Raw genomic sequence first — 27,128 nt, forward strand, 5'->3', positions numbered from 1 at the left:
ACTTGTCTTGCATACCGTTCGTACAGATCAATTCATTATACAGTGCAGCTACATTGAGTTAGTACAGAGTGCATTGAGGAAATTTAAAAGTGTAGAACGATTATAGCAAAGGTAATGAGTAGATCTGTAGAGAGCAGCTTGCAACAGATCGCCACGCTTCGGCGCCATCTGATTTTAGTGCATCTGCAACAGGAAGGGTAACTTTAGGAATCAGGCAGAGTTCTGCAGCACCTTTGCAAGCAAGCATTGTGCATTTCTCAGCTGACCACTGTCCAAGCAGAGAATTGTGCCAATTCAAAGCACGTTGCTTCACTTCACAGCCCTTTGATAGACCTATGCCCTCTTGGTTTTGAAACCCCCACCATGGGAAAAAGATTCTGACTACTTACCTTAGCTATGCCTGTTATAATCTTAAAAAAATTCTATCAGGTCACCCCTCAGCCTCATTTGCTCCAGGGAAAACAAACCCTGCTGATCCAATCTCTCCCCATAACTAAGGTCCTCCTATCTAAGCAGCATCCTGGTGCATCTCCTCAGCACTATCTTCAGTGCAGTCACACCCTTATCAACATCACCCACAAAGGCTGAACAGCATCACCAATGCCAACTCCTATTTCCATTCCAAAAAGCCCTTAAACTGAGGAAGTAATAACCAGATGGATAGGTCGGAATCACACGTTGACCAGGCCAGGCAAGGATGGCAGATTTCAGTGCATTAGAGACTAGATGTCTTTTTATGACAAACCTTGTGTTTACGGTTACACGGAATTTTTTTTTGCCTTAAAATACATGTTTATCTATTTACTTCAATATAAATTCCCCAGCTGCTGTGCGGGCAGGTCCAAACATCTAGCTGCTAGTCCAGTTACTTATTCACAATTCTACCATACCCCCTGCTTCTCAGAACAACTGAGATACCTTTCACTTGGGCAAGGCAATTCATCAGCTTTCAAGAATGTTAAACGGCTTTATATTTTCATTATGTTGATCCTATTCCACACTCCTCCTCCTTAAACACAAACAGCTTCATCCTCCTCTTTGTAAGAGCATTAGGAAACAAAGTCATGTTTTCCCGCCTTCACCCGTATAGATTATCAACGATTCATTGTATGGTTTCAGTGTTTCCCTCAATTCCTCTTTTCCTGGGGTTTAATTTCATGCTGACAAAATCATTCTCCTTCTCTTTCAGTCTTTGTCAATCATGGTAGCTTAGACTAGCTAGACAGCTGCAAGCATACTGACATTGATGAAACTTTCTACATAAGAAATTGAAGCAGGAGAAGGCCATTCTGCCTCTCACTGCCGCTCCTACATTCAATGAGATCTTGGCCGACCTTTGTCCTCAGCACCATTTTTGTGCACTAAGCTCATTTATAGAATCATACAGCACAGAAGCAGGCCCTTCAGCCCACCATGTCCATGCCAATCATCAATACTAACCCCATTTACCGGCACCTGTTCCACAGCCTTCTATGCTTTGGCAATTCAAATGTTCATCCAGATACTTTTTATATGTTGTGAGAGTCTCTGCCTCCACCATCTTCTCGGGCAGTGCATTCCAGGTTACAACCATCCTCTGGGTGAAATATTTTCAACATATCCCATCTAATTCACTTACTCCTCCCCTCAAACCTACATCCTGTGGTTTTGGATATTTCTGTGATTGAGAAAACTTTCTCAGTCTGCGCCCCTCATAATTTTGTATACCTCTATCAGATCCTCCCTCAGCCTCCTTGGCTCCAAGGAACCCACCTCATCAAGTCTTTCCTCATGACTCCAACTTTCCAATCCAGTCAACATCCTGGAGAAACTCCTCTGCACGCTCTTCAGTTCAATCATATCCTTCAGGTAGTGTGGCAACCAGAACTGCATACAGTACTCCAGCTGTGGCCTCACAGTTTTAGAAGGCTGTACCATGACCACCATGCTCTTATATTCTATGGAGACACAAGAGACCGCAGATGCTGGAATCTGAAACAACAAACAACCTGCTGGAAGAACTCAACAGGTCAGGCACCATCTGTGGAGGGAAATGGATAGTCAATGTTTTGGGTCGAGACCCTTCATCAGAACTGAAATCATTTGGATGTCCAGATGAAGGGTCTTGACCCGAAACATTGACTGTCTATTTTCCTCCACAGATGCTGTCTGACCTGTTGAGTTCCCCCAGTGGTTTGTTTGTTGCTCTTGTATTCTGTGCCCCATTGATGAAGAACAGCATCCCATATTCCTGATGATTGTCTTAATATCTAAAAACCAATTAATCCCTGTCTTGAATGTACTCAGTGGCTGAGCCTTCATAGCCCTCTTGGGTAGAAACTTTCAAGATTCACCACCATATAGGTGAAAGAATTTTTTCTTATCTCTGTCCTGAATGATGGAACAACCTCTCATATGCTAAAAGCTGAACTCTTGGACCCTTGATTTCCCAATTTATCTCGTCGTGGCCCTTGAACTTTATTTGTCTACCTGCATTGCACTTTCTCTGTAGCTGCAACGTCACATTCTGCATTCTGTTTTCTTTTTACTACCTCGATATAATTATGTATGGCATGGATAACACACACAACAAAAGTTTTTCACCGTGGTGGTAAATTGGTAAATTGGTTCCTTATTGTCACATATACCGAGGTACAGTGAAAAACTTTGTTTTGCATGCCATCCATACAGATCATTTCATTACAACAGTGCATGGAGGTAGTACTAGGGAAAACAATAACGGAATACAGAATAATGTTACAGAGAATGTGTAGTGCAGGCAGACAATAACGTGCAAGGGCGTAACTAAGTAGATTGTAAGGTCAAGAGTCCTACCAATACCAATACTATCATCTTTCATTCTTCTCAATTCATGAGAGTCCAGGTCGAGTCTGCCTCATTACTCCTCATGTGACAAGTCCCCACTTGAGTCTATTTGCAACATAACGGTTTGTTAACTTTGCGCGTGGGTTTTATACCATTGTACTACATTCCAAAGTAAATTATTCCATACTCCCCCAGTGAATTAAGTTATCCTAATGTTGTTGTTATAGAGTCATATAGTACAAAAACAGGCCTTTTGGCTCACCACATCCATGCCTATCATCAAATATCTATCGGTACTAATCCCAATTACTAGTACTTGGTATCCAGCCTAGTTATGATAGATTATGAGTTCAGATCTCACAAGGACAAGGTTGCACAACTAAAATCCATAAATATGATAGGTTGTGGGCGAACATCAGAAGAAAATGAATGGCACAGAATTTTGCATGTCACACAGGCTTACTCTTCAAGTGTTATCTACCTTATATGGATACTCTAGTGAAAATTACCTTCTCAGAAGATCTCACAATGACCTTTGGTGAGGTCTTGAAATAAATTGGATCATGAGGTAGGAATAGAGAAAAATATGAAGTACTGAAAAAATATTGACAGAGAGCCAAGGTTAGACAGCTGTCAAAAATCATGAAAATGCCGCTGGTGATTCTGAAGGTTTCCAATGGTTCTACGGGAAAATATTGACATTCCTCAGGAAAATCCCAGCCATCATTTAAATCCCTCATCAGGTTACCTTAACAGTCCCAGTAGATCACTGATCTCTTTTGAGAAGAGAATCTATTTCTCAATGTGGTCTTGCCCTAATATAAACCCAGTGCATGCTATGAGTTTGACTTTTACTGTTATGTAAGATGGCCTTGAAAGCTACTTCCTAGGGCAGTTAATGACAGACAACATATCCAGTCATGCCAGTGTCACGCATATTTCAGAAACAAAAGATAAATATTTTTAGAGATTCTAACAACGAGATGGCTGGATCTAGTAGAAAAAATGCAGCAATTTGAATCATTCTTTTATGAAAAAGATAAAACCACATTAAATGCATAAACATGTTTACATATGTGCTAATAATACACTCATTCTATCTTCACACAGAGATCGAAACAGCAGGGATGTATTTGGGTTATGATCTCAATTAGTCCATGCTTATAAATTAATCATTCTCTAATTAATTAATAATGCATTAAATAGATTTACTACAGCATGAAGTACAAATCTAATAGAGATATGCTCTGCTATAACAATAATCTTGAAAACCATTGTACTGTCAAAATGCATCTCAAAGTTAAAACTGTAGTCCATAATACATTCCATCTTCCCAAAGTTTCCCTTCTGGCAATACAGCCATCAGTGCATGCCAAGCAAGAGATAGAACGTCCTCAGGGACTTTCCCAATCTCTAACTGTAACTTCACTGGCAGTAATTTTGGAGCGGTTACGTAAAAGCCGTCAGACTACATCTCATCATCAAAGCTTTTTCTGTGTAACAGGAGTCTATAATTGACACCACTGTCATTGTTCCTTTGCAGGCAGTGCCTGCCACCAACTCTCAAACAAAGGTGATGTTTCAGACCATGATGCATTATACAGCGTGATGACACATATCCATGTTATGGGTCATCTGCATCTGGAATAAGCATGTCTACCTGTTCCTTTATAACTTGAAGCTCCTCTAATAATGCTGTGTATCCTCTGTATAGATTCCATCATAGCATAATTAAGTCCAGACTGAGGCTTCCTAAACTCCATGCTTCACCAGGAGACACAAGAGAACGCAGATGCTGCAATATCGGCTGTCCCTTTCCCTCCACAGATGCTGCAAGGATCCACCTATCACCTGCCAGCTCTTGCTCCACCCCTCCTCCTCACCTGTTTAAACTGGCTATCTCTCCTCTAACTATCAGTCCAGATGAAGGAACTTGACCTGAAATGTCGACTGTCCATTTCCCTCACACTGATGCTGCCTGACCCCCCTCTTCTTGTTTGTTGCTCCATGTTCCACCTGCCTGGCTGAAGTGCCACAATATCTTCTTCACCTATCATCACAGGGCTTCCCGATGGCATTCCCTAAATTTTAAAATTATCATCCTTTTTAAATCCCACTATGTCCTCCCTAGCTTTGTCAATATCCCAACCCTACAATGAAAAACACGATGATGCTGGAGGAACTCAGTAGGCCAGGCAGCATCCGTGGAGAAAAGCAGACGGTCAACGCTTCTGGTCAGGACCCTTCTTCAGGACTGAAGATAGGAAAAGGGGAAGCCCAATATACAGGAGGGAAAAGCAGAGCAGTGATAGGTGGACAAAAGAGGAGAGGTGGGGTGGGCACAGGGTGGTGATAGGTAGATGCAGGTAAGAGATAGTGAAAGGCGTTTACCTATCACCACCCTGTACCCACCCCACCTCTCCTCTTTTGTCCACCTATCACTGCTCTGCTGTATATTGGGCTTCCCCTTTTCCTATCTTCAGTCCTAAAGAAGGGTCCTGACCGGAAACGTTGACCGCCTGCTCTTCTCCACGGATGCTGCCTGGCCTGCTGAGTTCCTCCAGCATCATCGTGTTTTTCATCTAGATGCCACATATACAGTCCTTTGTTTCTCTTCCCAACCCTACAATCCTTTCCTCCAATTATCCATGTCTAGTTTCACCACTGGCAGTAGCACCTTCAGCTGCCAAGGACCCAAGCTCTGGAATTCCCTCCTTAAACCTTTCTACTTGTCTTCCTTATCCAGCTTCTTTAATTAGTTTTAATTCATTCATGGGGTGTTTTGTTCACTGAGAAGTTCAGCATTTATTGTCTGTCACTAATTGGCATCTGATCTGAACACTATATTCTGCATTCTGTTATTGCTTTTCCCTTGTACTACCTCGATGTACTGATGTTGTGAAATGATCTGTATGGCTGGCATGCAAAGCAAAGTTTTTCACTGTACCTCGGTGCATAAGATATATTTATTAGTCACATGTACATCGAAACACACAGTGAAATGCATCTTTTGCGTAGAGTGTTCTGGGGGCAGCCCACAAGTGTCAGTCGTATAGCGGTTAGCTTAACGCTTTACAACGCCAGCGGCCTGGGTTCAAATCCGCCCACTGTCTGGAAGGAGTTTGTACATTCTCCCCGTGTCTGTGTGGGTTTCCTTGGGTGCTCCGGTTTCCTCCCACATTCCAAAAATGTACAGGTTTGGAAGTTGTGGCCATGCTATGTTGGCGCCAGAAGCGTGGTGACACTTGCAGTCTGCCCCCAGAACACTCTACGCAAAGATGCATTTCACTGTGTGTTTCGATGTACATGTGACTAATAAAGATTAAAGTGTTGCCACGCTTCCGGCACCAACACAGCATGCCCACAACTTCCTAACCCATGCGCCTTTGGCATGTTGGAAGAAACCGGAGCACCCGGAGGAAACCCATGCAGACATGTGACAATAGTAAGCCAATGACCAATTACCAGCCATTTCTTAGGGCATGTTTAGAGTCGACCATGTTGGTGGGTCTGAAGTCATCTCTGGACCAGACTGGATGAGGTTACCAGAGCTCCTTCCTGGAATGACATAGGTGGATCATCTGGGTTCTTACAACAAGCTGTTGGTCTTGTTGTTATCATTACAGATATCAGATATTTATTCCTGCTTTACTTCTTTATTCAAATTTAAAGTCCCCAGCTGTCATACTGAGATTCAAATTCTTTGACCAAGTTTTTGGATTCTTGTCCTAATTTATGTGGCTTATCCTCAAATTCCATTTGCCTACTGACTGAGTCATTAATACGACGGATCTCATTCATCTGTGAATTGTTTTTTTTCTGTGCCAAGAGGCTGATCCTTGCTCTGTCAGTGCAGCCGCACACATCCCCTGGTGTTTCAATGTGCTGACAGTACAGGCCTGGTGTTGAAGCTTCTCTTCCTCGATGCCTTCTACTATGTAACGCTGTGAATCCCTCAGGAATATCTTGCCACATAAAAACACCAGATAAACAAATGAGGGTCAGAATATAGGAAGTAAATACATTATGGCAGCAATCTATTTGCCCAGTCAGTGAATGGTAACACTACCTCGGACTATATTTTTTCCTCTCTCTCAATCTTGCACTAGTGTCGTTGTTTATTTTGTCATTTATTTAGCACACAAGTAAGTTATGTATTATTAATGTTAATTTAAGTTTATGTTAACTTATGTTTGTCCTCGTCTTGTAAACTACTGTGCTGGATCTACAAAAGGCTCATTTTCATGGCACTTATACCCTGTGTATGCATGCCTACGGCAACAATAAACTTGAACTTGAACCTGAACTTGATGTGAGAGGAAATTGTTTCAAATACATTTATGAACCCTCTATATCTCCTTTGATCCTTTTTCCTTCATCCACTATTCAATATAATTTTGAATGTTGATGTAGTTTCATCCCTAGAAGTGAATTCTGTTCAAATCTCTGTATAAAGAAGTTCACCCTGGCCATTCCCTTTCCTCTCTTCTACCTTCTTAGAGAAGATACAGGAGCTTGAAAGCCTGGACGTCCAGACTTAAACAGCTTCTTCCCCACTGCTGTCAGACTCCTGAACCAATTACCTCTTTCACATCCCCTTTCCGGTGGTGCTGCCACCTTCTCAGACCCTTAACTCTACCTCTCTTGGTTATTCCGTTCTTGTCACTTTAGCATTTCTTTTTCCACTACTTCAGATTGCACTGCTATCTTCACACCAGTCTGTTGTTTTGTGCTCATCATTTTATTTATTTTATTTATTATTACCGCTTACTCTCTGAGCTTCACATAAGCAAGGAATTTCATTGCACCCTGGTGGAGATGACAATTAACTGAATGGCCACTGTTTATAAGGAGTTTGTACATTCTCCCCGTGTCTGCGTGGGTTTCCTCCGGGTGCTCCGGTTTCCTCCCACATTCCAAAGACGTACGGGTTAGGAAGTTGTGGGCATGCTATGTTGGCGCCGGAAGCATGGCGACACTTGCGGGCTGGCCCCAGAACACTATGCAAAAGATGCATTTTACTGTGTGTTTCGATGTACATGTGACTAATAAAGATATCTCATCTAATCTTATCTGGTGCTGTCCTCTGTCTAAACTCCATCCATTCAGTAATACAACATGAAGCGGACTATGTTGAGAGTGGAAGCCGGGGTGGGGTGTAAAGTTGGATGGCTGTTTCAAAGGTAGATGTGATTGAAGCCTTCAATAATTCAATGTAACCTTGTATCTATCATTGTTTATTATAGATCCTTGAACTGCTGGGAACAATCTGCTTTTATCTACCCTGCTCCATTTTCAGAGTCCTGCTGCATTGACTATCCCTTTGCCTCAAAGATACTGCTGAGTTCCTCCTGCAGTTTGTTTCTCGCTCCAGATTCCAGCATTTGCAGCCTCTTGGATCCCCATCTTTACTATCCCATTTGCCTGTAACCTATTACCCCAAAGGGCAGGTCTTTTTTTGTCTTTATGGATCCTGACATCATCAGCATGTTATTTATGTAAGGGACATGGCCCCTGAGAAGATTGCCCTAATTGCCTTTGAGAAGATGGTGGTGAGTCACCTTCCTGTGCTCTTTGCAGTAAAGACACTCCCACTTTGTTGTAGAGGGAGTTCCAGGATTTATCCTTAGCTTTTATGAAGCAGTGGTTGGGGATGGGAACAGAGACTGGAGGCTCAATTCACTCCCACATACTCCAGAATACTCATTGACCAGGGTGCAAGAGGGATGGACAGGACAAAAGGAATCTCTCTGTCAAGGTGAGGCCAGGGTTGCTGTGATAATAAAATGTTGATGAAGGTACCTGGTCGATATATTAGTGAGGCCAATTAGATAGGGAGAACACAGAGTAATGAATTTAAAACGTTATGAAATGCAGTGCTATGGGTCAGGCAGTGCTGGTGAAGACAGAAAAACTAAGCCAATGTTACTGATGGATAACCTACTGTAGAACTTGGCCATGAGCTTATACTATCTCATCCTTCTGATTTATATGTATGGGAGAGCTGTTTGCTCCATCTCACTCTGGGATACTTGTTTTGGTTATGTTCTTACATTGAGTATCTACTTGCACCACAATAATTCTTCCGTCTTTTAAATACCTGTTTCTCTTCCCACAGATGTGGCCTGACCTGCTGAGCATTTTCTGTTTTTATTGTTGAATTTGACGTTGAGTCCAAAAAGCTGCAATGTGCCCAGACAGAAGATGGGGTGTTGTTCCTCAGGCTTTCATTGGGCTTTCTTATAGCATTTCAGGAAGTCACAGATCGGTAGGTCAGATTGGGAGTGGAATAGAGAATTAAGGTGGCAGACAACAGGAAGCTTAGGATCACCTCTGCAAACTGAATGCTGGTGCTCCACAAAGTAGAAGAAACCACAATGGTAGGATAGGATGCTTTCTGTGGTGGCTCCTTCAGCTGCCCAAAGCTCTGCTCTGAAATTTCTTCACTAAATATCTTCTTGACTAAACTATCACCTGAGACTCATTGTCAAATTGAAGCTGCTGTGAAGCCCCTGTAGATGTTGAATTAATGGTGCTACATAAATGTATGTTATTGTTGATATAACTTTTATCTCAGATCACAGCTCATCTGATATGCTGGATGTAAGCTTATCGTTAATGTTATTTTAAAATATGTGGCTGAATGTAATAATTGTGATATACATGTCAGAATTATATCTCTGCATTGTATAAGTCTACTTGGAAGGGAAAACAATTTGTCCATTTACATTATCATTTCCCATACATGATATTCATCCATTTTAATAGGAAAATAATCACATAAATATTAGTCAAGATATCAGTATTTTCTACTTAACCTTGACCTTGTTTCCCAGTTTCATTGCTTATTCATCAGTTTTCATTTTCAGACATGGGTTGTTTACCTGAATTGGCAGCATGATTCTTATCTGTGTCAATACTTTGGACACCATGCTCAGTTGGTGTCACTGGTGGATTTACAACCTTTTTGCAACTTAACATTCACGACAAAAGAATCCTGCGTAACCAACTCATGTATTTGGAACAGATCTGATACACCCACACAACACTCAGAGGCTATTTTAGTGTCGCATGCAAGAATGTTATTTTGTTTAAAAGAAACATCAGCTGCTAAAGACAGATCATACTGACAGTTATTGCTGATGGCCCTAATGATTTTATCAGTGGTTCTATATGTCTTCAGAATGTTGCATCAATAGGGGTGAAAACAAAAAGATCTTACATTCATTTAGCACCTTTAATGTCCTTAAGTTGTCCCAAACTGATTTACAACCAATGAAATTTTGAGGTGTAGTCACTGATGTAATGGGGGACATACAACAATCTTACATGCAAACACTGCTCAATATTGGTCCAATCTATATCCCTATTTAAGAAAATGACATTAACCAGATAGTCAAATTAATTGAAATTGATTATATGATAGATTTCAGCTGGAAATCAATCATATAATCAATTTCAATTAATTTGAATATCTGATTTCAGCTGGAAAACTCCCATGTTGTTATTCAAAGTTAGTATTTTTTACATCCACCCTCCAGCAGCAGACAGGCCCTTAATTTAACATCAGATGCAAAGGACAAGTTCCAACAGAGGCATATATCCTCAATAAAGAGCTAGAGCATTATTGTGATCTTATGTGCTCAGGTATCTGGAGCAGGATTTATAATCAAAACCTTCTAGCCCTCAGAGGTGATAAGTCACAACAGGTATGTTAGAGAATTGGACTTGTAGGCTGCAGGTTTAGTTATTCTACATAAGCTCTTTATATTAGAAGTCCTTCATCTCTGAGAAGTTAATGTGGCCCAAGCTTAACTAGAAGAAGATAAAATCACTGAGGGTTGGTGGTCAGTAAGGATGTTAAGTCTGAAATGAATAAAGTGGGCTCACATAAAGCATTAAATTATGAGAACAGAATGCACCAACTGGGCTTATGTTCCTTTGAGTAACAAGGATTAATTGGTGACCCAGTAGGTTAAATTGGTAATTGGTTCATTATTGTTACATGTACCAAGATATAGTGAAAAGCTTTTGTTTGCATGCCATCCAGACAGATCATTCCATACATAAGTACATCGAGGTAGTACAAAAGGAAAAAAAAACAGAATGCAGAATATAGTGTTACAGTTACAGGCAAAGTCAGTACAGGTAGACAAATAAAGTGCAAGGGCCATTATGGGGTAGACTGAGAGATCAAGAGTTCATTTTTATATCATATAAGAGATCCTTTCAAGAGTCTTTTAAAAGTGGCACATTAAAAAGAGGTCATTCAGATAGAAATTGTTTCCTCTCAAGTGGCAAGTGTTTGACCTGACCAATGTAATATCTGCAGCTCCATTCATTAAAGATGCTGTTCAGGTTAGAGGTCAGAAGTAAATTTCAAAATCAAGATGTATGTATTTTTGATTGGCAAGCCATTAAGCCATGACCTAACCAAATGGGGAGCATACTTAAGGAACTAAATGTCTCACTGCTGTTCCCATGATCATGTAGTTACACACCTATGTATAAAATTAGAAACAGAATATAAACAGACGAATGAGCCAACAGAGGCATCACCAGTGAAACTCATTCTGTCCACAACATTAATAGTCTAAAACACAGTACTGCTGTCCACTACATAATTGTTGCTTCAAGCAGAAGCTTTGTTGTTTTAAGGAAAAAAATAAATTCATTATGATTCTGACTGCAGAAGCAAAAAGCTTCCACCTGGAAATCATTGACATTAGCAGCTGGATCAAATCAGCTTGGTATGTTCACTTGACCTCCCTCTTGTACTTTAATTAAACTGTTAACTGGATTTGCAGTATCACAGATATCGTGGACAGAGATGTGCTCTCTGAAAGTACAATTGTTTCACGAGCATGTTCACCAATTAACAATTCAGTCATTTACACAATTACAATAGCAACATTTAATAATCTTTCTGTGTTTAGTGACATAATGATGGAGGCATTCTGGAGGTGAATATAATGAGCTCCCACAGTCATAGAACATACAACAGTACAGCACCAGATTAGGCCCTTTAGCCCATGATGTTGTGCCGAACTAATGAAACTAGTAATTAAATGCCTTACTAAACTAGTCCCTTGTGCCTGCATAATGTCCATATCCCTCCATTCTCTGCACATTCACGTGTCTGTCTAAAAGTCTCTTAAATGTCTCTATCGTATTTGTCTCCACCCCTACCCCAGGCAGCACATTCCAGGCACCCACAACTCTCTGTGTAAAAGAACTTGCCCCACACATCTCCTTTGAACTTACCCCCCTCACCTTAAATGCATTTCCTCTAGTGTTAGGCATTTCAACCCTGGGATAAAGATACCTGCTGTCTGCTCTATCTGTGCATCTCATGATCTAATAAACTTCTGTCAGGTATCCCCTCAGCCTCTGCCGCTCCAGAGAAAACAGCCCAAGTTTGTCCGGACTATCTTCATAGCACATGCCATCTAATCCAGACAGCATCCTGGTAAGTCTCTTCTGCACCTTCTCTAAACCCTCCACATCCTTCCTATAATGAGGCCACCAGAATTGAATGCAGTACTCCAGATGTGGCCTAACCAAAGTTTTGTAAAGCTACAACATAATTTCCTGACTCTTGAACTCAATGCCTTGACTAATAAAGGTAAGCATGCATTAAGCCTTCTTTACCAGCCTATCAGCCTGTGCAGCCATCTATCTCAGGAGGCAGATAAAAAGATAGAATCACCAACACACTGGAAGATTATGGACCAAGTGCTGAGAAATGGGATTAGTATAGATGGTCAGTACAGACAAGGTGGGCCAAAAGGCCTGTTTCTGCACTGCATGATTCTATGATCTAACCTGAGAAGGGCCCATGAAATGCAATAGGGTCTCAGTGGCAGATCCTGACCATTCAAAGTGAAGACTAACATTCCAAATTTAAATAATGAGTATTATAGAAAGTGATGACAAATGAGAAAAAATACCTTCAAATCCCTGAAAGTTCTAGAAATTAATTAAAGATATAAACAGAAACAGAAAACACTTGGCTGCATTGACTACATACTACATGTGGCAGCTATTTTTCTGGTGCAAAGCTGACAGGCTGGCTGTGAAGTGCATTCAGCCTCTGGCCTCAGAATGTTTGTTCTCTGTGGAATTCACAGAAGAGATGACACATGAGGAAGGATTCACTAGCTGAGCTGCTGGTGGAAGTTAAGAAGATTTAAGACTAGTAAGTTCCAAGTCATAACTGCTCTGCTTAAAAGAAAAAAAATCCTCACATCCCTCCATTATGTTTTGCCTTTAAATTTGTGCCCCTTGGTCCTTGAACCTTTCTCTCTGTCAGCCCTTTATGGACAAGGGATTCTACTTTGTGGGTTCTGATGAGATCAGCAGTCTCTGCCAGAGGTGGGGTAGGATGTGCTTGGCAGGGTGAGTGGGTGGATTGTTTGTGAAGTGGTGCTGGGTTTCCGGGTGCTCCTGACTCATGGATCTGACTTTCTCGGTGACATCTCCAATGTTACTTCACCCATTTGAGTGGTTATGGACCAGTGGTTACCAAGAATCAAGGGGGATGTTGCATATTTTCAGGGAGGTTTTACGAACATCCTTGAATCAGTTCCTCTGTCCTGGTAATCTCCAGTCACGACGGAGCTTGGAGCAGAATTCCTGTTTCAGGAGTTTGGTATCAGCCTTGCAAACAACACTGGCTGCCCTTGGGAGCTGGTGACATGTGTTTGAAGCCTCAATACTGGGATATCGTCATGGGAGAGGACAGTGACACTGGTTTGCTCTTCCATCCCATGGGGTTGGAGACCTTTGTAGAGATATTGTTAGTGGTACGTGTGCTTTGAGGTTGCCTCTCTTGGTATTCCACACTTAGAAACATTCAGGATGATGGGGATCACTGCTGTTCAGGAGACAATGAGCTTTGTGCCAGATTTGAGGCCTTGATCTTCGAACATTCTTTTCCTTAAATAGAAAAAGGCTGTGGTGCAGCACTGAGGGTGATGACAAATTTTGTCACTAATGTCTGCCTTTTGCTGAGGGCTAGTTTTGGAGATAAGAAGAGTGATCCAAATTAACTATCCTCTAATGAGAACAACATCCCTCTACTTACACAGTCTAAAACTGTTACAGTCTTGTACACTTCTATCATGTTCCCTCTCAACTTTGCTCCAAGGAGAACAGTCCCAGCTTCTCTGGTCTAAACCTACAGCTTGAAATCCTTCATCCCTGGAATCACTCCAGTAAATTACCATCCTCTCTGGGACCATCACATCCTTCCTTAAGAGACCAGAATTGGGTGCAATACTCCACTTGTGGCCAAATAGATTATGTACATGTTTAACATTACTTTCCTGCTTTTGTACCCCGCTCTTCTATTTATGAATCCTATATGCTTATTCTCGACATTCCCACCATTTTCAAAGATTTATATGCATATGCACAAGTCCCTCTGCTCCTGCATGAGTGATTTAATCTATAATATTTCTTCTTTCTGCAAAAACATCACTTCACAATTCTTTGTACTAAATTTTATCCACTACTTGTCTTGGCCAGCCTATCTATGTCTTCTTCCAGTCTTTTACTTAGTGAGGTGAGGTGGGGTGGGGGAGGAAAGAAAACCAACGAGTGAACCTCATCGCTATTCAGCATTCTTGGCTGGGCGTGTAGGATATCAGGTGTGTCAGTAATGCTTTCCAGATATCAACAGTCACCTGCTGGGTTAACAGAAGGCAACAGACACCTACTTTGGCAGAGAATCAGTGCCCACAGATATGGGTGAAAATCAGCGAGACTGAGATCCAATCAGTATCGAAAAGGCTACAGTGCTTGAGAGAGTCTCAGTGGTCGAGCAGCCTGAAAGAAATCATTGCTGTCAAACCGCAACAGCAGCTGATTAGATCTGGGCACCAGCACCATCTCTCTGGGAGACAGAAAATTAAACTGAAAAAACTGCATGCAATAGTTAATCCAGATCATGTGAGCAGTCCAAAGGTATGTATTTTTGAATCCAGATTAGTCACCTTCACCTACAGACCCAAGAAATATCAATAGAAATTGTACATAAAAATATATCAGCTGAAACCTACCTCTTATAATCTAAAATCAGACAAATACATGGGAGTTTTAACTCAAAAACAAATTATTATTAGCAGCAGCTGTTGGAAGGTACCAAGAGGAATGAATTTCTGACAACTGATCAATCCTTTCTAATTGTGACTAATTCTAAAAACCAAATGCATTTATCACTAGCTTTACTGTATCGACAATTGTAAGTCTGTGAAGCTTCATCAGACCCGGTTGATTTTCAGTCCTGACAGAAAATTCTTTCCAAGGAGAAAGTGAGTTGTGTGGCTCTGCTTGGTAATGATAGTGCGACAGAGTGCTCCACCTCTTTTCCAACCTAAGGACTATTCCTTTCGTTCCTTGGATGTAAGGCTAAGCCAAGGCCCTATCTGCCATCCCAGATGGATGTAAAAGGTCCCATGGTTTCTTCATGAGGAAAAAATGCAAGTTTCTTAGATGTCCCCAATAGTTCTCCTTCAATTAACTTTGCCAAAATATGGCTGTCCAGGTTTTCCAGGTACCAGAATGGCTTATCAGAGGATAGGGAGTGCTCATTCCTGCAAAAGATTCTTTGATTCATGTTTTCATTGCACTAGGCTCCTTACTGGCAGTGGAGAATTCCTAGAGTCTGTGGGGCATTACATGAGTTAAATGATGATATCATTTGTTGCTCTTGGGGATAACTTCCTGAAGGTAATTTGCTGTCAGCAAGCTCTGTTTCTCTCTGACTTTTGGCTAGTCTGACCTCAATTTCCTCCATTCAGAATTACAATGACCAAACCTACTGCCAGTGTTCTTTCTTTTTTTCTGCTACATTGATACTCCACTTTCCTCCCATCTCCCCACCCTGACCTCCTGCTGATCTTGGCTCAATGGATGTACATCTTTGTGCAATTATGTAATAGTTTGCTCTCATTTGTTTTACATGAATGCACACTCTGCATTTAGTCCAGTGTCTCATGTCAAGCCAGACTGGAGAAGTTCTTCGTATTGTTTCAAAATTCATCCTAAAGTCTATACTCCTTTCTCTTCTCAGATGAGATATCAATCCAAGGTTGCATCTGCCCACTCAAGGAGGCATGAGAGAAAAGCATGCAAAGACATGGAGACGGAGTTCTCCCTGATTACCTGGCCAATGTTTCTTCTTCCACCAACATCACTTAAATATATTGTTTGATCATTATTTCATTTGTAGTTTGTGTGAACTTGCTTTGAACAATACAACCATAAAGCATGTGCTTATCCACAAATGGAAAACTTTCTTCAGTTCTGGACTCCACACTTTGGGAAAGATGTGAAGGTTTAAGAGAGCGTGCAAAGAGATTTACCGAAATTATTCCAGCAATGAGGGACTTTAATTATATTAGTACGTTGGAGAAGCTCTTCCCAGAGAAGAGAACGTTGTGAGGGGATCTGATTGAGATACTTAGATAGAGTAAATGGAAATAAACTGCTACCATTGGTGGGAAATCATGAACCAGAGGACATAAAACAAAGGTGGCTGTCAAAAGAACCAGAAATCACATGAGGAATTTTATTTTCACGCAGCAATTGGTTATAGTCTGGAATGTACTGTCAGAACTAACAGTGGAGGAAGATTTAATGGTCGCTTTAAAAAGGAGATGGTTAGGTATCTGAAAGGAAAGAATTTGTAGGGTTATGGGGAAAGAGTGGAGGAACGCAACCACCTACAGTGCTCTTACATAGAACCAGTACAGATTTGATGGGCTGAACGGTCTCTTCCTGTAATTTTGGTACTTTAGTAGTGATCACACTTCACTCGTACTCTATTGGCCCTGAAGCACTTTGGACGTCCTCAGGTCATAAGTGGAACCACATGGAAGCAAGACATTTTTTTACATAGTTCTACCATGCCAAGCCTTCCATTTGCTTTTGAAATCCTCAGAAATGAAATCTGAGGCGGAGGATTGATGGCTCTTTACAAGACAACGAGATGTTGTAATGGTGAAGGGTTGGCATTTTGGAAAGATTACATCAAATGAAGTGCACAAGGAAGTCTTTTCATCTGAGCGAATCTTGACAAGTAGGCATAGTTTTCAGTTACACTCCAATGTTAGATGACAATAGACTGATAGGTGGAATATCAAAACTAAAAAATGTGAAGGGAACAGTTATTTGGAAGCGGATCAGTATCAATGACACAGCAAGACAAGGGCCTTGGAACATTTTGCCACCTGGAAAGGCATGCTAAGTCACAGTGCTTGGTGGTACAGCATGATTTTCCTGAGGCCCTGTTGCTGAAAAATTCTGCTGTATAAGGGTCCTGAGGCCTTACACTGAAGGCCTTTCCTTTGCATTTTCTGCAAGGGGAAAGGATCTCTTTTGGTCTTGACTCACAGCTCAAGTCGGGAGGGACTTGGATGAAGAAGGTCAAAACATTAGTTCCAAACAAAGAATCAGGATCTCCAGGACTGGATAAGTTTATCTGGGGGAGTTGGATGGGGTCAGGGTAGGCTCTGAAGAGCATGTTGCAAGAGGTATTATTTTAGTTAGAAGTTACCTAACTGAAATAGGTTTCTGGCTCCAGACTCCAGAGTTCAGGGACTGCTCAGGTAGACCTCTCTTCATTTACGCTAAGTCAAGCCTTGCATGTATTGTGCATGTACAGTTCATCTTAGGTGGCTCATGTTGTCCATGGGCTTTCCACACGTGATGGAACACCATGGAAGAGAATGTCATACATGTATTGCATGCCCATGGTGTGGCTATGCAAATCCGTGTGCTTTGTGTTGGCACGTGAGACAACTAAGTGGAAGGAAAATGACACAGAAGGCTATAGGTCAAGTGCTAGTAAATGGGATAGATGGGTTCTTTATGGAAGGCATGGATGTGTTGGGCCGAAGGGCCTATTTATGTGCTGCATGATTCTACCTCAAACCACTTGATAAGTCTGAGATCTACTTTACTGAGAATTTTTCCAAGACACTGAATATAAACATTATGCCAGGAGGTGGAATCTCTCTGCCAGGCTATTTTAAGGAAATAGGCTTTATTCCAGTCATAATACGAAATGTGCTGTATCAGCTGCTGACAATGTCAGCTGTAGCTGTGTGAATAATCTACCTGCCTCTTGAGTTAGAAGGTTGTTGGTTCAAATCCCGTTCCAGAGGCAAGAAATATAAAGGGAGAGCTCAGTCAACTTTCAAATGAGTGGTCCCCAAATGTTCTGTCAGGTATGAAATCACATGGCCCTCGGACAGGGAGAGTTGGGTGAAGCAGTTAGTAATGAGGCCTTGCATTTCTAGCGACCTTTGTTCTATCCTGGGCTCAAATAATGAGTGTGTGGAGGTTACACGTTCTCCTTGTGACCGTGTGGGTTTCCTCCGGGTGCTGTGGTTTCCTCGCAGATCTCAAAGACATGTTGGTTGGTAGGTTAACTGGCTGCTGTACAATGCAGGTAGGTGGCAGAAGAATTGGGGAGTGCCAATGGGCGTCTGAAACTGAATACATTCCAGGGAAGTAAGTAAGGGAATAGAACAAATAGGCACACTCTGAGAGTTAGCATAGAACTGGCAGGCTGAATTGCCTCCTTTTAAACCTCTGCCCATGAGTTTAAACCTATGCCATCTAGTTTTAGACACCAAAAAAAATGAAAAAAAGAAAAAAAAGTTTAAAGTGAGAGGGGAAAGATTTAAAGGTGATCTGAGGGACAACTTTATCACACAGAGAGTGGTGGGTATATGAAACGAGCTGCCAGAGGAAGTGGTAGAGGCAGGTACAATTATGACATTTAAAGAGCATTTGGAAAGTTGCATGGATAGGAGTGGTTTAGAGGGATATGGGCCAGACAATAGCAAATGGGACTAGCTCAAGTAGGCAACTTGGTCGACACAGATGAGTTGGGCTGAAGAGCCTGTTCCTGTGCTGGAAATTCTATGACTATGTTGTAAGAAACGATGAGAAATTATCCCTCATGTTTATCACTTATTCGATACTATTGATATATTTTAATCATATCATTTGTGGGAACTTGCTGTGTACCAATTGACTGCCATGTTGCTTATAATTAAACTGTGATCATTCTTCAATGCTACTTCATTGGTTCTAATTTAGAACAGAGAACAGTACAGCACAGGAACAGGCCCTTTGGCTCACAATGTTGCACTGAACCAATTACATTGGTGATAAAATGCCCAACTAAACTAATCCCTTCTGCCTACACAATGTCAATATCCTACCATTTCCCTTACATTCATGTACCTATCCAAGAGCTTCTTGAACACCCCTATCGTATTTGCCTCCACCACCACCCCAGACAGCGCATTCCAGGCACCCACCACTCTCTGTGTAAAAAAACTTGCCCTACACATCTCCTTTGAACTTACACCCTATCATTTCAACTGCATGGCCTCTGGTATTAGACATTTCAACCCTGGGGACTGTATCCACCCGATGTACCATAGAAAGCATCCTATCTGGATGTATCACGGCTTGGTACGGCAACTGCTCTGCCCAGGACCGCAAGAAACTGCAGGGAGTTGTGGACACAGCCCAACGCATTACAGACACCAGCCTCCCCTCCTTGGACTCTGTCTTTACCTCTCATCGTCTTGGTGAAGCAGCCAGCATAATCAAAGACTCCACCCACCCGGGACATTCTCTCTTCTCTCCTCTTCCATTGGGTAGGAGATACAGGAGCCTGAGGGCACATACCACCAGACTTAAGGACAGCTTCTACCCCACTGTGATAAGACTATTGAACAGTTCCCTTATATAATGAGATGGACTATGACCTCACGATCTACCTTGTGACCTTGCACCTTATTGCACTGCACTTTCTCTGTAGCTGTGACACTTTACTCTGTACTGTTATTGTTTTTACCTGTACTACATCAATGCACTCTGTACCAACTCAATGTAACTGCACTGTGTAATGAATTGACCTGTACGATCGGTTTGTAAGACAATCTTTTCACTGTACCTCGGTACAAGTGACAATAATAAACTAATGCCAATAACAAACCAATACCAATACCAATACCATGCCTCTCATAATCTTATAAACCTCTATCAGATCTCCCCTCAGCCTCCGCCGCTTCAGAGAGAACAACTAAGTTTGTCCAACCTATCCTCATAGCACATGCCCTCTAATCCAGGCAGCATCTTGGTAAACCTCTTCTGTACTGTCTCCAAAGCTCGACATCCTTCCTATAATAAGGCAACCAGAACTGATGGCAATATTCCAGATGCCGTTGTACTAAAGTTTTATAAAACTGCAGCATAACTTCCAGACTCTTGAACTCAGTGCCTCGACTAATGAAGGCAAGCATGCCATATGCCTTCTTTACCACCCTATCAACCTGTGTAGCCACTTTCAGGGAGCCATGAACTTGGACCCCAAGATCCCCCTGCTCATAAACACTGTTAAGGGTCTTGCCATTAACAGTGTACTGTTTCCTTACATTTGTTGGCTATCTTAAAAGTGACGTAGAAGGTATTATTAAATTCCGATAGACCTCTTGTAGATTTCCTGTCAGCTTAGAAGAAGGTAAGAGTTAGGGATCTAGAGCTGGAGACTTGCTTCAACATGAATCCACAGCCATTGTTTATCAAGACTTTTTTTTAGAGGAATAAAATTGAAGAACCTTAGATATTCTTCATCTTGACAGTGTTGCAAAAACAAATCAATCAACCATTTTTATTAAATGGCAATACAGATCAATATTATTTGAATAATTTGCCACTGCTGCTCTGAACAGATTGAGAAATGTTATTCTATTGATTAATGATCCAAACTTGAAGTGGAAATGATGTCCTTTGCATCTTCAATACAAACAGACAAAGCCCTGTGGATTTATCGCAACTGTGCAGTTCACAAGTAACCACTTGGTTCTCCACTTCTAGCCTTCTGCACGTAAAATTGTTCACACTGCATTTATTGCAGGGCCTCTGTTAAGTATCACTTGAACAGCAGGCAAGTATTAAGGTTTAATGCAAGGTAATAAAAATAGAAAATGATGGAAACAGGCATAATCTGAAAGTGATAGAGTTAGCATTTAGGTCAAATTTCGTCAGAATTGGGAAAGAGAGAAAACATGTTAGTTTTAGGTTACAGAGAGGGTAGGGGTGGATCGACAAGACAAGGGGAACATCTGTGATGGGGTGATGCCAAGGATGTTGAGGTGATTATGCTTGCTGTCTCAGTGGAGTTTTCACATTAGTATGGCAACTGCTCTGCCCAGGACTGCAAGAAACTGAACAGAGTTGTGGACACAGCCCAGCGCGTCACAGAAACCAGCCTCCTCTCCATGGACTCTTGTCTTTATCTCTTGCTGCCTTGGTAAAGCAGCCAGCATAATCAAAAGACCCCACCCCCCCAGAACATTCTCTCTTCTCTCCTCTTCCATCAAGTAGAAGATACAGGAGCCTGAGGGCACATACCACCAGGCTCAAGGACAACTTCTATCACGCTGTGATAAGACTATTGAATGGTTCCTTTATACGATGAGATGGACTCTTGACCTCACAATCTACCTTGTTTGACCTTGCACCTTATTGTCTACCAGCACTGCACTTCCTCTGTAGCTGTGACACTTTGCAAACACTGCAACTCTGTACTGTTACTGTTTGTACCTGTACTACCTCAATGCACTTTGTACTAACTCAATGTAACTGCACTGTGTAATGAATTGACCTGTACGATCGGTATGCAAGACAAATTTTTCACTGTACCTCGGTACAAGTGACAATAATAAACCAATACCAATACCAATACATTCTCCCTGTGACTGCATGTGTTTCCCTGGGTGCTCCGGCTTCCTCCCATGTTCCAAAGATAGAGGGTAGGTGGATTCGTCAGCTGCTGTAAATTTTTCTGAAGTGCAGGTGGAGGGTAGGAGAATTAGAAGGCAGTGAATGGGCATCTGAGAAAGAATAGGTAACAGAGAAATAAGTGGGACCATGAGATTAATGAGATTGTTCTGAGAGTCAGCACTCTGGATGGGTGAAATGGCATCTTATATTGTAAGGAAATAAGAGAAAAATATGAGAAGTACAAAGAGTAGTCTGATAATCAATTTGATAATCACTGAATAAGAGATAAATGTTGGCCAGGACAAGGGCAACTCTGCTCCATTACTTTCAATGTTGCCATGGAACTGTAACATCGATCTAAGGCTGGTGACAAGGCCTCACTATAAGGCCACAACTGAAAGCCAATCCTGCAGTCCCAGAGTATGCACTGGAGAGAATGACTATGGAACTTTGCGTCAAGTCTCAGGGGTACAATTTGACTCGGATGTTTGTTACCCATCGTGCCATAGCTAACACTGGCTTACTCGGTCCCTTAGTTATCTGTTCTCAGAGTGGTGATGTCTCTAACTGCCTGAGACCAGTTTGGATCCTCCACTATTCTTATTCTACTCATGCCCACAAGAGAAAGCTGAAGATCTCATTTGCAGATTTCATACTGTGCGGTTTCAAAAGCGGCTAATTAAATAAAAAAACTGGAGCAACAAACAATCTGCTGGAGGAACTCAGCGGGTCAAGCAGCATCTGTGGGGGGGGGGGGGGGGGGGGAAGGAATTGTTGATGTTTCAGGTGAAAACCCTGCATCAGGACTGCTCCAGATTCCAGCATCTGCAGTCTCTTGTGTCTTCAAATAAAAAGCTGGTATCAGCAATGGTGATCATTTGAATCACTAGCATCTTTTAAAAAGGAAATCTGCCACCCAGACTGGGCTACATGTAAGGTAGTGCAAGAGGATCAGCATGGGTTCTTTCGTGCTTTCAAGGCCAGTTCCAGATCAGCTGGCTAAGACCCAACTATAATAAGATCCAAGAACAGGAGTGAACTCACACGGGATAGAGAAGCAAACAAGATCCACTGGAAGAAGCACTTCAAAGAACTCCTCAACCCTGACTCTTGTCCTTGAATTGAGTGCCTTGACTCCAACCCACAGCAGCCTATTCAGTCCAGCCTTGTTGCTACACCAGACCAACAAAAAGTCAAAGAGGCTGTAATCCACCAAAAAAGAAGATAAGATCTTTATTAGTCACAGGTACATTGAAACACACAGTGAAATGCATCTATTGTGTAGAGTGTTCTGGGGGCAGCCCGCAAGTGTCACCACACTTCCGGCGCCAACATAGCATGCTCACAACTTCCTAACCCATACGTCTTTTGGAATGTGGGAGGAAACCGGAGCACCCAGAGGAAACCCACACAGACATGGGGAGAACATACAAACTCCTTGCAGATAGTAGCTGGAATTGAACCCGGGTCGCTGGCGCTGTAATAGCGTTACGCTAGCCACTACACTACTGTGCCTGCCAGGAGCCCTCAGGAGCAGACAGTATCCCCATTGTAGTTCTAAAACTTAGCAGTGAAGAGCTTCAGTCACAAATCCACTATGTCATCATCTGCATTTGGGAAGAGGAGGATAAACAGAAGATCTCAGAGATGCTCTAAGTGTGACAACTTGGATAAAGGAGATAAGTGAGTATGGATAACTGCAGAGAATTCTACATGCCTTTAGCATTTCTAAAGGCACAGTTACTTGACTAGCCTTACTATTGTTTAATAGTTGAGTAAATTGGTTTACAAGGTTAGCTTGGTTTTGTAGCCAAGATTTATGTCCCATACCTTGTGAACAAGAAGCTGAAAGATTAAATTAGAAGTCTTTATTTAATGAGGCAAATGCTGCAGAATGATTATTTCCTATTCTGTGCACGTCACATACAGAAATAGCAGGGAAGGAGGTTCATGATGGGATAACATTGATATCTCATTACACAGTAAACACTGGTTTTGAATGGCTTTCTCCAATGCTGTGGTTTTGATGATACAATTATTCATTAAGAATGTCTTAGATGTTTCCATAAATATGGAGAAAGGAATCTGGCACTTGATTTGCAAATAAATCAACACTTTTAACACCTTCAGACCAGGAAATTGTATTGATTTAAAGGCCATCATAACCTCAGGATGACCCAAACTAATGAAGAATTTTTGAAATATGTCAATGTTGTCATGTAGGAAACATGAGAGATAATTAGCACGCAGTAAGTTCCCACACATACCAATATGATTTTAAAAAGTAACTAGGACAAGCCTTTGGACATAGGAAGGAAATTTCAGCAAAGAGAAATGCTTGAATGGATCTTTGGAGACACAAGATGCTGGAGATGCTGGAATCTGGAGCAACAAACAATGTGCTGGAGGAACTGAGGCTCAGTGGGTAATGGAGAAGTCACTCAGGGTGGTCTTGATAGGAGACTTGATAGGGGGACAGACAGGAGATTCTGTGGCTGCAAAAGGGACAACAGGACGGTGTGTTGCCTCCCGGACTGGAGGCCTGTGTCTAGTGGTGTGCCACAGGGGTCGGGCGCAGGGACCTTTGTTGTTTATACATGCTTTTGGATGTGAATGTACAAGGCATGGTTAGTAAGTTTGCGGATGATACTAAAATAGGTGGTATCACACACAGTGTAGAAGGTTATGAAAAATTATAGGTGGTCTTGTTCAGCTAGGTATGTGGGCTGAGGATTGGCAGATAGCTTTCAATCCAGATAAATGTGAGGTATTGCATTTTGGGAGATCGAACCAGGATAGGTCTTATACAGTGAATGGTAGGGCCCTGGGGAGTGTTATGGAACAGAGGGACCTAGGAGTGTAAGTGCATCGTTCACTGAAAGTGGCATCACAGGTAGATAGGGTGGTGAAGAAGGCATTTGGCACGCTGGCCTTCATTGGTCAGGGCATTGAGTATAGGAGTTGGGAAGCTACGTTGCAGTCATATAAGTCATTGGTTCGGCCACACTTGGAGTATTGAGTACAGTTTTGGTCCTCCTGTTATAGGAAAGATGTTATTAAATTAGAAAGAGTGCAGAAAAGATTTACCGGGATGTTGCCTGGACTTGGGGGCCTGGGTTACAAGGAGAGGTTGCATAGACCAGGACTTTATTCCCTGGAACGTAGGAGATTGAGGGGTTACCTGAGAGAGTTGTGTAGGATCATGAGGGGCATAAACAGGGTGAAAGCACATAGTCTTTTTACCAGGGAGGGGGGTGCTAAAAATAAGAGGGCATAGGTTTAAGGTCAGAGGCAAGAGATTTAAACGGGACATCCTGGGCAGCTTCTTCATGCAAAGGGTGGTGTGTATCTGGTATCAGCTGCCAGAAATAGTGGTTGAGGTGGGCACATTAACAACATTTAAAAGCCATGGATAAATACATGGATAGGAGAGGTTTAGAGGGGTATGGGCCAAATGCAGGCAGATGGAACTCGCTTGCTTGGCAACACAGTCGTCAAGGATGAGTTGGGTCAAAGGGCCTGCTTCTATGCTGTATGATTCTATGACTCAGGTCAGGGAGCATCAGTGGAGGGAAATAGACAGTCGATGTTTGCAGGTTGAGACCTTTCATCAGGACCAGGTCATTTGTGGGACTTTTTTTACTTGATGTGCTGGTTGATTGTGTGAGAGCAGTGCTACTGGCAGGACAGGCATGGGCACTTGTTACAGACTCCAGTGGCAGACTGGTATGTTCCCATGCACATTACTTAAATGGAGTGAGAAAATAAAAATGTAGTTTTTGTCTTTTGTGTCCTGGTACATGAAACACAAAAATGCAGCACACAGATACGGCAGGTAATAATGGATGCTGATGGACTGGAGACCTTTATTTCAAGGGAGTATGTAAGTAGGGAAATTCTGATGCAGCTTTACATGGCACTGCTGAGACTGCAGCTAGACTGCTGTGTGGTTTTTGTCCCATATTTAAAGGATATACTTGCACTGGAGGTAATACAAAGAAGATTCATCATTTGTGACCATCTGTGCTGAATGGCTCCTTCGTGTGCAAGAGACCTCAGGAGTGTTGATATACAGAGAGACTTCAGGGTTCAAATCCACATCTCCCTGAAAATGGCAATACACGTGGATAGGGTAGTGAAAGAGTCATTTGGCATGTTTCCTTCGTAGGCTGAGGCATTGAGTATGAGAATTGGGATGTCATGTTGCAGCTGCACAAACAATTGGTTAGGCTGCACTTGGAGTATTGCGTACAGTTCTGGTTGTCGCACTTCATGAAGGGTGTGGTAGCATTAGAAAGAGTGAAGCAGAGATTCACCAGGATATTGTCCAGAATGGAGGGCTTTAGTTACAAGGAGAGATTAGGTAGGCTGGGTTTGTTCTCACTGGAGTGTAGAAGGCTGAGGGTTGACCTTGTAGAGAATTATACGATAATGAGGCGCATAAATAGTGTGGATAGCCAGAGTCCTTTTTTCCAGGGTATGGGAGTCTAAAACTAGAAAGCATGATTTGAGGTGAGAGGGGAGAAATTTAAAGGAGATCACTGGAGCAAATTTTTCACATGGTGGGTGGTGGTTATATGGAATGAGCCGCTGGAGAAAGTGGTGGAGGCAGGAAGAATTACAACATTTAAGGGATGTTTGGACAGGTACTTGGATAGGAAAGGCATAGAGGGATATAGGCCTCATTCAGGCAAATGGGGTTAGTGTAGAAAGGTATCATGATCTGCGTGGATGAGTTGAGCTGAAGGGCCCGTTTCTGTGCTGTACAGATCTATGACTCTACGCTAACCTATGAACTGCTCTGTCACATTTTCACGGCAAGAATCCAGTGGTATATTTAGTTTTAGCAACTTGACAGGTTAAACTTGCAACAGGTTTAGCTGGTATAAGTTGAAAATTTATCCGTCACAACTATGATGCATGATCCACACTAACCCACAACTGTGACTCTGCAGGACAAGATCACAGAAAAAGGGATTGAACTCTTTGAACTCTTATCAACTGTCATTGCTGAGATTTTCTTTTGTAGTCAGGTGCTGGAGAAATAATTAAACACTCAGGGATTTGAGGTCAAAACACTTTTCTTTGTCAGCTTACAAAGAATTATAGTATTGTGGAATTGTTATAGCACAGAAAGAAGATATTCAGCCCATTGAATCTGTGCCAGCTCCTAGAAGGGATTCCTGTTAGACGTGTCTGCCTACTCAATCCCATAACCTGTTGTGCTCTCTCAAGTGCATTAACAATTCCAGTTTGAAGATCCTGATTGATGTAATACCCACTGTCCTCACAGAGAGGGAGTTACAGATTACAACCTCTTTCAGAGTGAAGATGTTTTTCCTCACATCTCTCTTGTACCTTTTTCTCAGAATATTAAACCTAGGTCTGGCACCGGAGCATGACAACTCTTTGCAAGCTGCTCCCAGCAGATCTACTCATTACATCTTTTATAATCGTTCTACTCTTTTAAATTTAAATTCTATGACTTTATGGGCAGGCATGGATAGTGT

This window comes from Pristis pectinata, chromosome 7, assembly GCF_009764475.1.
Source record: "Pristis pectinata isolate sPriPec2 chromosome 7, sPriPec2.1.pri, whole genome shotgun sequence".
In the NCBI taxonomy this organism is placed as follows: Eukaryota; Metazoa; Chordata; class Chondrichthyes; order Rhinopristiformes; family Pristidae; genus Pristis; species Pristis pectinata.